At 39.1% G+C, this 7592-nt stretch overlaps 1 pseudogene; it reads left to right on the forward strand.

The window, feature by feature from the left end:
• Positions 1–381: 381 nt before the first annotated feature.
• On the forward strand, positions 382–3564 carry LOC123644394 (annotated as a pseudogene).
• The last annotated feature ends 4028 nt before the right edge of the window (positions 3565–7592 follow it).

The raw sequence follows: 7592 nt of genomic DNA on the forward strand, positions 1-7592 counted from the left end.
GAGGTCCCATTTTTAGTCTTCTTAAACAGATTAAATGGTAGCCAAGAATCTTGTATCCTGAAAAACTAAGTTTCATAAATGAAGGAGAAATAAAATCTTTCCCAGACAAGCAAATAATAAGGGAATTTCTCACCATTACACCAGCACTACAGGAAATGCTCAAAAGTGCTCTTTTCATGAAACAGAACAATCAATACCTGACAGTATAAAACTCTCAAAAGTTAAAGCTCACAGCTCTTATAAAACAGTAGCAAAAAGGGGAGGGGAACAAAATCACAAGGTATTATTCAACATGATGAACAGTCCAGTATCTCACATATCAATACTATCACAGAATGTAAACGGTCTTAATGCTCCACTTAAAAGATACAGATTGCCTGAATGGATGAAAAAACAAAACCCAAGCATATGTTACCTCCAAGAAATCCATCTAACTCACAAGGACTCTCACAGATTCAGGGTAAAGGAATTAAAAAACAAAATCAATGTACACAAATCAGTAGCATTTATGTATACTAATAACAGTCAAGTGGAGAGTCAAATCAAAAACATAATGACATTTACAGTAGCTGCAAAGAAAATACAAAGTAATATACTTCACCAAGGAGGTGAAAGATCTATACAATGAGAACTACAAAACACTGATTAAAGAATCATAGATGACATAAATAAAATGGGAAAACATCCCATGCTCATGGATTGGAAGAATCAACATTTTGAAAATGTCCATACTGCCCAATGTAATTTACAGGTTGAATGAAATTTCCATCAAAATACCATGGAAGAATCAACATTTTGAAAATGTCCATACTGCCCAATGTAATTTACAGGTTGAATGAAATTTCCATCAAAATACCAATGTCATTTTTCACAGATATAGACAAATTAATCCTAAACTTCATATGGAACCAGAAAGGACCCCAAATTGCCAAAGCAATTTATACAAAAAGAACAAATGAAAAACCATCACATTAACTGTCTTCAAATTATACTACAAGGCTATAGTAATGAAAACAGCATGGTACTGGTATAAAAGTTGAGACACAGATGAATAGAACAGAGTAAAGAACCCAGAAATGAAACCATAAAGCTACAACCAATTGATCTTTGACAAATCAGACAAAAACATACACTGGGAAAAGTATGCTCTATTCAATAAATGGCACTGGGAAAACTGGATAGCCACACGCAAAAGAATGAAACATGACCCCTATCTCTCACCATATACAAAAATTAATTCAAGGTGGATTGAAGACTTAAATGTAAGACCTGAAACCTTAAAAATTCTAGAAGAAAATGTACAAAAAACTCTTGTAGACATTGGTCTAGGCAAAAAATTTCTAACTAAAACCCAAATGGAAAATACAACAGCAAGAAAAATAAATAAATTGGACTTAATTAAATTTTATAGTTTCTACACAAGGGAGATTATCAGCAGAGTAAATAGACAACCTACAGAACGGGACAAAATATTTGCAAACTGTACATCTGACAAAGAATTACTATCCAGAATATACAAAGAACTGAAACAGATCACCAAAAAAATAAAAATAAATATATAACCCCATTAAAAATGAGCAAAAGACATGAACAGAGTCTTTACAAAAGAAAATTGACAAATAACCAACAAACACATAGGAAAGTGCTCAATGTCACTAATCATCAGGGAAATGCAAATTAAAACACAATGAAATACCATCTTATCCCTACCAGAACGGACATTATTAAAAAATAAAAAAACAATAAATATCAGTATGGATGTGTTAAAAAAGGAATGCTTCTACACTGTTGTTGAACTATAAATTAGTAAAATCTTTCTGGAAAACACTATGGAGAATCCTCAAAGGACTAAAAGACCTACCATTCCATCCAGCAATCCTGCTAGTGGGTATCTACCCAAAGGATAAGCCATTATATCAAAAAGACACCTGTACCCAAATGTTTACCTCAACTGATGAGTGGATAAAGAAAATGTGATATATACACATACATACACACACACACACACACACACACACACACACACACACACACATATACCATGGAGTACTACTCAGCCATAAAAAGGAATGACACAATGCCTTTTGCAGCAACTTAAATGGAAATGGAGAACATTATCCTAAGCAAAGTATTTCAGGAATGGAAAAAAAAATACCACATATTCTCATTAATAAGCAAAATTTAATGATGGGTATACACAGTCATACAGTGGTGTAAAGATGTTGGAAACAAAGAATGGGGTGGGTAAGAGGAGGGTAATAAATGAAAACATACCTATTAGGTACAATGAACACTACTCTGGTGATAGGAACAGTAAAAGCCCTGACTTCAGCATTATACAATTCATCCACATAACAAAAATATTTGTACCTTCTTAACATTTTGAAAATTAAAAAAGTAAATAAAAATAAAAATAAAAATAATAACAAATAGAAAAAATTCGAACATGGAAATAGATGGAATTTCTTTCTTTTCCTATGAAAGAACATTTAAATTTTAAAATAGACCGAATACAGAGAAGTATCAACATTTTCAAAAGCACAGATAGCCCAAGATACTGAGAGGAACAAAACGAGACAAATGCCTTATGTTAAAAGTAGATGTTTACTTTCTGTGCTACCAAGAGAGGGGTCCATACAACACTGTTACAGATTCCCAGTGCCAGTGTAACATAAAGGGAAACTGATAATTTCCAGAGCCCTTGAGGTCCTGCAAATGAAGGTGGTTGTCCTCAAACTCCTTGCAGCAGGAACCCCTTTCAGTGGCACCAACCTTGACTCCTAAATGGATGAGGGCATATACAAATGGAAAAGTGATGGCACCCATGTCATAACTCTGAAGAGGACGTGGGAGAAGCTTCTGCTGGCTGCCTGTGCCATTGTTCCCATTGAAACCGGGCTCATGTCAGTGTCATAACCTCCAGGGATAATGGCCAGAGGGCTGTGTTGAAGTTTGCTGCTGCCATTGGAACCATTCCTATTGCTGGTCACGTCACTCCTGGAACCTTCACGAACCAGATACAGGCTGCTTTCCAAGGGCCACATCTACTGGTGGCTACTGGTCCCAGGGCTGACCAACAGCCTCTCACAGAGGCGTCTTATGTTAACCTGCCTACCCTTGCTATGTGTAACACAGATGCTCCTCTGTGTTATGTGAACACTGTTATCCCATGCAAGGGAGCTCACTCAGTGGGTCTGATGTGGTGGATGATGGCCCCAGAAATTCTGTGCATGTATGGCACCGTCTCCCATGAGCACCCATGGGAGACCATTCCTGATCTCTGCATCTACAGAGATCTTGAAGAGATTGAAAAGAAAGAGTGAACCACTGCTGAAAAAGTTGTGACCAAGGAGGAATCTCAGGTTGAATGGACTGCTCCAGCTCCTGAGTGTACTGCTACTCAACCTAAAGTTGCAGACTGGTCTGAAGGCATGCAGATGCCCTCTGGACTTAATCAGCAGTCCCCCACTGAAAACTGGAGCACTGCCTGCCACAGAAGCCTGGTCTGCTGCTCTAACTGCTCAGGCCACTGAATGGGTAGGAATAACCACTGAGTGGTCTTAAGCTGTTTTTCCACAGGCTCTTAAGAAAGATGGAAATAAGTTTGATGGAAAATAAATATCACTTTCAAAACAACAGATGGCTATCTTCCTAGTAAGCTTTTAAGTTTATAAATCATAATAAACTGCTATTAATCTGTTCTGAAATATGTCTGACACAAAGCCATGTATATTGTGATGGGCTTGATAATGATTTAAAAATGTCTTCTATTATTTCTTAAGATAGCTTTGGAATTTGGGGGAGAAACTAATTTATTTGATCCTTGCAAATATTCCATGAACTGGTTAAATGAAAAAGACAGGATACATAAACTCATTTCCTGGTAGGATATAACAGTGAAATCCATCCCACTATTGGCTATCCACAGAAACATTGAAGTTTTTTTGCAGGGTAACTGAGAGACTGAACAAGGACTCTAATAAGAACCTATTGTTTCCATAGGAATGAGAAGTTATGCCCAAACAAGAAGCCAATCAACCACAGTAATTTAGCAACCTTAAATCACTTCAATTTGACCAATCTTAATGAAAAACAATTACAGTCTTGAAAATAGAAAAGACTAAGTGGTTATCCAGAGAGCAACTCAGTGGAGTAACATTTTTGAAGATTCACAGCCTGAGAGTTCAAATATGCAACATATTTAAGGAAAGTGCTTGCAGAAAATACCCTAATGTTCTGAGAAAAAATTTACTGTCAAGGAAGAAATGTAGTTAAGACTTCTTATCAACTTTAAGATGCTTCAGTTTTAGGAAGAGGCATTTAAACAGAAATAATTTGGATTGTTGCCATTTCATCTACCTCACTAACTCATGCCTTGATCTCTTTGCTTATCAGTAGACAAGAGGGTCAGTTTTATTTGTGTGGAAATAATCTAGAATAAACAACCCATGAGTGTTCACCCAGATTCTACAAGGGGCACTGTTCGTGCAGGGACACCTGGAGCACTGCTTACGTCTGTTCCCAGCAGACAAACAGGTCCTTGTTTCCATGTCTCTGCCTTGGTTTCCACCACTAACCAATGTCAGCTCTGAGAACAGGATAAAGTAGTGACTGTGTAATTACACCACAGTTAGAGACATTCTGACTCCAACTCTGTCCACCTTGGATGAAATCTCCAAAATCTTGCTAGTTTCTCAAATGTCATTGAAAAACAGTAATTCACTTTAATATCCAAAAATGAGATATATGTCTATAGTTCAAATGGTATTTATTAGTTTCTGGGAAATATCAGACATTGAGTATACAAGACAAATAAAGCAAGGACAGATGCCTCAAAGATCTCAGTCACATTAGCAGTTATGTAAGTAGACCAATGAAAATAACAGACTTTCTAATTCAATAAGGTTTTCCTATTGTGTATCCCAGGGAATAAAAAAACTCACAAATTTTGTACTAAGACACTAGGCTTCCTTTTAAAAAGGTTAATGTTTTTTGAATAAGAGACTATATTAAGATTACGTCTGCTAATAATCCTGTAGCATAAGTCAATGGGTCACATGACCTGGTCAGCAAGTAAGGCTGTGAGATAAAGGTATTGGGACAAATTACGTTATGGGCAAGAGGCTCAAGTAAGGCCTGGATACTTGAACAGCACCTGAAATAGTAGGGCTATGAGGTCATCACTGCGGGGGAATCTGGATTGTCAAGGGGAACCTGAGAGCCCTAGGTGCTTTCAGGACAAGAATTCCAAAAGACAGTAGAGTGTTGGGGGGAGGCTCCAGAGATGCAGGTATCTCCAAACTCACTATTTGACTGAAATCTAGCCTTCCTACATGAGCTGGGCTCCATTCACAGTATGTGACAGACTCCCATCAAATTGACTTAAGAAAAACAGGAAATATACAGTTGACTTAACTGCACAATGAATAAGTAAAGTTAGCTTCAGGTGCAGTTTGACACAGAGGCTCAAAAGACAGCATCAGGACGCTGTTTTATTTCTCTCCCACTCAGTCCTGTTCTGATCTATATACTGGTGTTATTCTCAGATGGGTTTTTCACTCAGGTTCAAGATTTGTGCAATGCTACCATATTTTCCTGGCTACAATAACTTCACTGACAAGTATATTATTAAAATTCCTGTCTGAGAAAGATTTGTATAGGACAGAGTCAACATCGTGATTCAACACCTCGAATAAACCAATGCTCACCTGAGTATCTGAGTTCATCCCATTCTGTATCAGCAGCTTGAGGTGCAGAGATGGTGGTAGGGGGTCACGGTAGAAAAGAACTTGAGTGAAGAGCTTCTCTCTTCTAGCAGTTAAACAAAAGTCCCGGATGTGCTTCTGTTTGTCTTAAATTGGGTCACAATGTGACCAGAAGTATGAGAACACTAATGGGCTTGTGTTCTGGAAATTAAGCATAGGGTCAACCTCAGTCAAACTGTCAGGTTGGGAGTCTGCCCTCAGTTCTTGGTGTGCTATTGGCCAAAGAATGACCAGACACATAATGTCATGTCCAGACTATTATCTTGGAAAAAAAATCACCAGCAGGACCAATATGACAGAGTAACCCCAGGCAGGAAGCAGTTTCACTCTACAGCTCGTTATTCTAGAACAAAACAGATCTCTCTCCCCCCACCCCCTGCTCCGCTTTCCTTTTATTAGCTCAGTCTGGGGGCGGGGTCTTGGGAAGTGTGGGATGTTACCAAATGATCAACAGGTGTACTCAAAATCTGCATATACGAGCTCCAGCTGGGGGAGGTGAACCACAATGCCAATTCAAGCTAATGGCATAATTACCCTTAGGTTACTCTAGGTCATTTTCTAAATCCTAGCATGCCTGGGCTGGGGAATTCCCAGATTGATTAACGCATTCCCTCCTTCCCCAGGTGTAGCAGTTGCTCAGGATAGCGTGGGGCAACACCAAAATGGAGTGCCTGCCCTTATCCTTCTTGCTGGGTGGAGCAATTGCTCCAGGCAGCACCAAACCAGGGAACCCTTGTCCTGAGAAGAGCCAAAGAGCCTATCTACCTAACATTTCCCACTCTGTAGTCTAGAGACCCAAGTCATTGGAAAGGGGCATCAACGCAGCTATCTGCTTCCTACTGAGTGGGGGTGGTGATTCCTATTAGAATGGTCTCTTGAAGGTTCTCCAGTGGTCTCCCCAGGGGCCTTCAGTATATGCCCTTAGCAGATTGTTATAGTGTAAGGAGGAGGTAGGCACTGGGGCTAGCAGAGAATGTATTCAGAACTATTTCTAAAATTTCTAAATTTCTAAAATTTCTATTTCTAAAACCAATTGCTGCTGTGGCACCTTCATAAAACCATTAAACACAGGACGCAGAGTATCATTCTCAAAGTAGGGCGTCATTACCAATTCAAAAATTTGTTCATAAAATGTTCACAAGAAAACTAGAAACCCAGAAGTGTGCCACCCTACGAATTCAGTCCTTCCTTCAGATGGCTGTGTGGCCAAGAAGGTGTGTTCAGCAGGAAAGAGCTGCTATGACCTTCAGCATTACTTCAGGATACCACAAGCCAGGAAACAGTTTTTACTGTATAGAAAAGCAGCAGTGGTTTTACCAAATTGCCGCTGAGCCCTTTTGTCTGCAAAACATCAAAGGCAAGTTTATTTAAAAATGAGGAGCAGTGTTCTTATTCAAGATAGAATGAAAGGATTCATATAGAAATGGAAGTTTCAGAGAATTAAAAAGAGCACCATAAACATTCAGGTGTTACAGAGAGGCTACTCTTGGAGGAAGAAAAATGATTGTGCAAAAATTAAAGCTGTACGAGTAAGTCTTCGAGTTGTTACTAGGGAGACTTGGGAAGAAAACAAACTCTACAAAAGAACTGCACTGGCACTTCATTTGCACTATCATGTCTGGGCTGAGGAATTCCCAGATTGATAAAGCATTCCCTCCTTCCCCAGGTGTAGCCGTTGCTCAGGATGGGGTGGGGCAACACCGAAACGGAGTGTCTGCCCTTATCCTTCTTCCCAGGTGGAGCAATGGCTCAAGACAGCACCAAAGCAGGGAACCCTCATTCCAACAAGAGCTGGAGATCCTAACTATCTACCTAACAAAAGCATGA

This window comes from Lemur catta, chromosome 9 (genome assembly GCF_020740605.2).
Source record: "Lemur catta isolate mLemCat1 chromosome 9, mLemCat1.pri, whole genome shotgun sequence".
In the NCBI taxonomy this organism is placed as follows: domain Eukaryota; kingdom Metazoa; phylum Chordata; class Mammalia; order Primates; family Lemuridae; genus Lemur; species Lemur catta.